The sequence below is a fragment of the Sinohyriopsis cumingii genome, unplaced genomic scaffold, assembly GCF_028554795.1.
Source record: "Sinohyriopsis cumingii isolate HCF-2022 unplaced genomic scaffold, ASM2855479v2 utg000695l, whole genome shotgun sequence".
In the NCBI taxonomy this organism is placed as follows: Eukaryota; Metazoa; Mollusca; class Bivalvia; order Unionida; family Unionidae; genus Sinohyriopsis; species Sinohyriopsis cumingii.
In genome coordinates this window covers 6,155,692-6,162,363 of record NW_028315924.1, presented here as the reverse complement: position 1 = coordinate 6,162,363, position 6,672 = coordinate 6,155,692, and the positions used below count along the sequence as shown (strand labels likewise).

Genomic DNA, 6,672 nt, shown 5'->3' with positions numbered 1-6,672 from the left:
CAACTTCATTCCAAAGAGATGTTTGCTCATAATTATTAGTTATGTACACCTGTACAGCCCCCAGTTTCACACATTTCTTCTTTATCGGAGTACAATTTTTTGCAGATCCCACAATAAAAATTGTATTTGAGATACTCCTTACTGAATTCACATTTTTCCTTCAAATCTTTGACAATTGTCAATCCTGTGTTTGCTGAAGGAAGATGCAACTGAATTAAGTCCAAAAAGTCACATATTTAGCATCTGACAAATTATGTCTTGTTGGCAAAGCCCCAAGGACAATAACATGTTCAGACTTTGTGATTTCACTACAATATATATCTTGTTATGGGGCTATGACATAAAGTGGGGGATCTGTGACATGAGATGGGTAAGACTGAGTTGCTTCATTCACCTGATGATACTGTTAATCGTCTGAACTTGATTAAAACTCTATACTTTCTTCTTAGTCAGATGAGAAACTCATGTCACTGTCACCATATATAGTTGGTTCATCTGTTGATATTCTCATTATATTTGAAGATTAGTATTACGTACAGTCACCAATTTCATAATATCCAAGACCAACAGAACTGGATTCACCTAGATCAACAACACTGTAATGAGAAATACAAATTTTAGTGAACATGTATAATTCATATTAAAATCATAACATTCAAACATTATTGTTTTGTATATGTACAGTTAATATTACACTGTTACAGTAGTTTAGTTTGACAAATCCAATCTTAATGCATGCATCATTTAAACATGGGTAATGCAAACATGATACACAATGAATGCATGTAAATGACAAGTAATTGATACACAATAATATACTCAATCATACAAAGTACATGTGATACAACATACACTTCATAAATGTATGTGATGTTTTCAGAAAAACAACTCAAGTTTCATAACATTTTAGGGCATTATAAGAAAAATGAAAGTAAAAATTATATTTAACATTTTAAATAATTAAAAACTTAAGTATGACAATGCATAACAATAAATTATTATATCTTGTTCTGCAAGAATCAATACTGATCAGATATTTCCTGGAATTTCTGTAATTGGCTGATTTGGTTAAATATGGTGTACATTGTGCATATATTGTGTATGGTGTGTTGGATAACCTATACAGAGTGAATGTTCTGTTCAAACACGTACACTGAATATTCTGTCTGTAAATACTGAATGATTTCACCATATACTCAGAATTTGTTGAACTCTGAAAATTCCACTTAGTGTTGTATAGTGAAATTTGTTTATTCCTTAAATTATTGATATGATAATGAAACTGTGTTTAAGATATGAGCCATGTTAAGCTGTGAATGTACTAGGTAAGAACAAATGTATAAAGAATAATGCTTCTCTTCACACAAATAAACATTGTTGTGGGAGACAGCTGCAGACATTATTTAAAATGTAAAAAAACTCTCTATTACTCCTGGAATTACCATTGTTTTCTCTTCCTCCAGTACATGGTGCTTTTAGGAATGGACTTTGTGGAATTAACTTCAAACTGCTTATATATTTTGTCCTGAACACCAGTACCTGTAATACACAAACAGCTTTAAAACGTTTACAGACTGTACAGTCAGACTGATTAAAACATTAACATATCGTTCAAAAATCATCTTCATGGTAAAACTTGTGTACATTTTAATCTTGCTAAGATTAATGTGAAATTTTTCAAAATTTCTTTTTCCAGGACTTAAGTTACTTAAGTTATGATTTTACTTATATATGTAGCAGTCTGAAAATTTAGCAGTAACCTAAAGACCTTTTTGGACTAGATCTACAAATACTCAAGAAATTCACAACTTTATCATAATACCAGAGCAGTCCCTGTTTGGGCTTACATGTATCACTGGAGTTCACATTTCCAAGACTGACAATTACAAGGTTATGGCTGTTAAAATAAAATTCCACAAATTGGGTTGCTTTGAAAGTTATATATACATATATATTGAAAAACAAAAATACCTACTCTAATTTTAAAACTGGTGCAAAAGGAAACTTGTTTTTGACCTTGTATATCTTTTCACATTTATTGAAATACTTGCTTACAATTTAATTACCAGTCATACATATATTGTGTTGGGCGGTTAATCATATAGTCAGTTTATACTTGGGCAAACGAGATAAAGTCGAGACTCCGTTTATCTCATACTCACCTATAATATTTGGGTGTCCAATTTGTGTTGTCTTTCCATTTGTGTTCCACACCTCGACACGATATTGCCTCTTGGTCGTAAACTTTGTCTTCTAAAACCACTTTACTGTAAACCAATCATTCCCCAACATATCCAAATCACGGCGTTGGTATCCGATGTATAGATATTAACTCTTTACATAAATCATAAATCAAAAGAGAACAAAATGTCTGATTTTTCTGTCAAGTATTCGCCTTCGCGTATCGGAGTCGCGTTTTTGTCACGCAGAAATAGCCGAGGTTGTTCCGTATGATGATGGCTGATGAAGCTGACTATGATGGGATATAAAATTAAGAACTTATTTTTTTTAACCAATTACTACATTGAAAAAGCCGACATATTTCGATTTCATGCGTTAGAACCAAATTTTCTGTAAAAAGAAAAAACAAAAAAAAAATCCGTTTCTGTAAATTTTGGCTCCAAATTTGGCACCGAGAAACGCTTTGAATAACCAGTCTAGAATTTGGGCGCAATTTTCGATTGGAGTGTCATTGAAATTGTAAAATATAAAATATCCCAGGATTTTAAGATGACCACTGAACCAGAAATATCACTGGTTATATGGGTGAATGATCGTCCCATTCAGGGAGGCATAATCTGTATGGCTGATGTACGCTCGCCACGAAAAGAAATGAAGGAATATCGCACGGGAGAGAAAGTGATGGCGGTTTGTCGTGATACCATGAGTGTATTATTGCGAAAATAGCAGGTAAGTCATTACTCAGTCCAATTGTAGCAAAAATATTTGCACGGCCGCCAAGTACCTTAGCAGCGAAAGACTTCGCGTGACGTAAATTTACGGAAAGCTATTACGAAATATATCGTATGGAACAATTTCTTTTTTTCATGCTGTTTGAAGACTGATAAATTAAACGTCAAACTTGTAAGGATATTGAAAGGTATGTGTTATGTTTTAAGCTTTGTTTACATAATTGGCAACATTTTTTACTTATCCTAATGCACAATGACCAGTCATCTCGTGTCTGTCTTTCAAAAACGTTGGTACGTGCCGGCCTTGCGAATATACATTTCCAAATTGTAAATTTCACTTTAAATTTTATTGACCCATGATATTATTAATGATCTGACTGGTATTTGTATTTTTTACATTTTCGTTATTATTTTCCAGACAGTGTGCTATTTGTAGCAATAAGTTATATTTGTTTTAATTAATTTTAGACTGTGACTCGGAAATATACCGGTAGATCTCTTTTCCAATTAATCTTCAATTCAGATTATGGCTTGTTTCTGTCTATCCAATTTATATTCAGCCATTTCAGTAATATTTAATAGTAACTTATTGTATAATTAATAAGAATGTACAGTTGTAAATTGTTGGAAATGATTATCATTTTTCCTCACCAAAAATACTTGTTTAGTTTGTGTCCTTTAATTTCAGAAAAAAAGTGGCAAGGCACAGTTATGTAAACAACTTGATGGCGACAGCTTCATTGAAATTCTTCGATCTTTTAATTTGAATTAAGCAAGCGAGAGGTAATACCACATTTGTTTCAAATTCAAATGTCTAGCACATTAGCTGTAACCTGGAGTTGTGTATGTAGATAAGTAAATATATCAGAAACTTAGTGCATATGAACCATCATGGTGAAAATTTGGATTAAATTTTTTTTCACACCCAGCATGAGGCAGAAATATGTCAAATTTTGGATTTTAACAAAGCTGCTAAATAAATATTCAGAATGCTGTACAGCTCTGGTGAATATATTGGGAAGACACTAACTGGGGCAAGAGCCAATAATAAGTACACACAAGGCCACCTCTCCAAGAACAGTCCAGAATTCAAATAATTTATGGTATATTTTCAATTATTAACCATGCGTTTTAAACTTTGTTAACCTATGACAAAATATATGCCAAATTGTAACAAAATTTTTTTATGAACTAAGGCTGGAACATTATTATGAAATTTAAACGTATACACAACTACTACTTGAAACATTATAGTGTAGACAGGCAATATTCAAATGTACAATGTAAATCTATTTTCAGTTTAAATGGTCTAATCACAACTGCATGTATATGGTAGCCAGTTTGTGTGTGCGTGATTCAGATGTTTAGTAACGTAGCTTTAACAAATGTTTAGTCACATCGCTACGATGTCTGCAGTGTGGCAATTTATAGTGATGTCTAGCACTGGGATATCATGCCACAGACATGTAGCATAATGTCTCCCACCCATTCACATTATCTTGACACCAGGTTGACCAGTCCTAACACTAACCTCTTAACCGTTTACCTTATAGAGCATAATTACAAAGTGCAGCATGCTATAAATAGAGCACCTGTTACCTATTCGACTCCATACGCATAGGCCTGCCTGTTAACTGTTAAGCAATGTAGTGTATTTTATGTTAAACAGCAATTGTAACCATTTTACATTTTTGGTACACATCTATTATGTGTGGAAAAATTTAAGATTAAAAGTCTGATTGTTATAGCTGCGTAATTATTTTTCACTGAAGAATTTTTTACGTGCTTTAAAATCTTGAGAGGACTCATTCACCGTCATGTCAGGGAGTCCGCGTGACCAATCGTAGCTGCCATTTCTCATACTTCAAATTTACAATTTGTCGTCTGCATCTACATCACTAAGTCATCAGAATTTGATAATTTATGAAAACTAATTGCTGCCTGCATCAATATCAGAGCCTTTACCTAAGTTATTGAATCTTTCGTAGTTCTGATTCTAATCGTGAAAACTTCGTAAGTACTAAATGAAATCCGCAACCTCCATTTTGGAGAGTGGAGATTATGACCCAGTTACTTTAAATAGCAGATATCGACCAGGGCATAAACAGTGACCACGTGATCTGATGTAATTGTCATTCACAGAAATGAATGTAGTATCTAAATGGGGGTTTTCCCTGAAGGTGGTGCTATGAAAACCGGCTTAAAATGGCTGATGTTTACAGTAGGCGTCAAAAGGTGCTTCCATGTGAATGGAGTAGAGGCGTCAAAAGATGCTTGCATGAGGTAAAGGGTTAATGCTGAGAACTAGGCGAGGCAGCTAATAGTACCATTTTTTTAATAAGTCTTTGGTATGACTCGGTTAAGGGTTCAAACCTGTGACCTCTCACACCCGTAGCAGGCGCTCTAACCACTTAGACTTAGGCCACAGGAGCAGTTAGCTAGCCAGTTTAATTTGTGATGGAAACCACAGGTTTTTAAGCCTATCAAGTTAGTCATCAAGCCAAGTGCCTCATTACAATTACCAACCTCAGGGATTGTAAAAGTACTGTAATTGCATGAAATGTTTCAGGCATAACTCTCATTCTCTCACTCCCCTCTCTCTCTGTGCCTCTGTCTCTGTCTGTCTGTCTGTCTCTCTCTCTCTCTCTCTCTCTCTATATATATATATATATATATATATATATATATATATATATATATATATATATATATTTTTTTTTTTGTTGGGGGGGGATTGAAATAAATTTGAAATCTTGCTTGATTCGATTCATTAATATACAATGATTTGTATTTCAGAAATCATGAAGGAGAAGTATAACATTGGGGAGGTGATGGTGAGACAGAAGCTTTGCGATTTGGTTAAACCATCAAGAGTACCATCACTTCCACAGATTCCAGTGGTGACAACAGAAAAATAAGAAATGTGGTGAATGAACTATGAAACAACACGTGTAAAAAGAAATATTTTAAATTTTTTTAATTAAAATTGAGATAGAAATTAACGTGAATTTCTGTTATTTTGTTGTTAAGATTGCTTCAGAATAAATTCAAACTATAACTAGAGTAAGAGAACATATTTTTAGAAACTCGGATGATGTTAAGGAGCCAGTAATCTGGATTTTATGACACCAGTAGAAGTGTAGCGACATTTATGACAACTTAAGCCATGTTGTCTACTGAATACTAGTGCACAACCTATTAAGCTACCAGTGACAAGTATAGTTTTTAATTTTTGTTTCCTTGTTTAAAAGTTACTAAACATCACAGTCAATACAATGAGTTGGTTGGGGTAATTTGGATCATGTTCTTCTTGAAATTATCATCAAATAAAAGTTGCATCACTGTTAAAAATCTCGTTTTCATAAAATATTTCAACAATTTTCAGCTAAATTTTAGTGTTGTCCAGGGTTTTCCAGCCTACCCAGGATAAAGACTGGAATATTAGTCCAAATGCTCCAGCATTTTCCATGCTAGAATTGTCCAGGGTTTTCCATTGTTTTCCATGCTAGAATTGTCCAGGGTTTTCCAGCCTACCCTGGACAGAGGCTGGAATATTAGTCCAAATACTCCAGCGTTTTCCATGCTAGAATTGTCCAGGGTTTTCCAGCCTACCCTGGACAGAGGCTGGAATATTAGTCCAAATACTCCAGCGTTTTCCATGCTATAATTTTCCAGCGTTTTCCATGCTAGAATTGTCCAGGGTTTTCCAGCCTACCTTGGACATAGGCTGGAATATTAGTCCAAATACTCCAGCGTTTTC

At 34.0% G+C, this 6,672-nt stretch overlaps 2 long non-coding RNA genes across 2 annotated transcripts; one reads left to right on the top strand and one right to left on the bottom strand.

Moving 5' to 3' along the window:
* Positions 1-483: 483 nt before the first annotated feature.
* On the bottom strand, positions 484-2,571 carry LOC149773318 (uncharacterized). The gene is made up of 3 exons (XR_016417399.1): positions 2,163-2,571; positions 1,443-1,539; positions 484-596 (listed from the first exon to the last, which is right to left on the bottom strand). It is a non-coding gene; the product is annotated as an uncharacterized LOC149773318 (long non-coding RNA).
* Positions 2,572-2,877: 306 nt separating this feature from the next.
* On the top strand, positions 2,878-6,284 carry LOC149773317 (uncharacterized). The gene is made up of 3 exons (XR_016417398.1): positions 2,878-2,910; positions 3,601-3,695; positions 5,709-6,284. It is a non-coding gene; the product is annotated as an uncharacterized LOC149773317 (long non-coding RNA).
* The last annotated feature ends 388 nt before the right edge of the window (positions 6,285-6,672 follow it).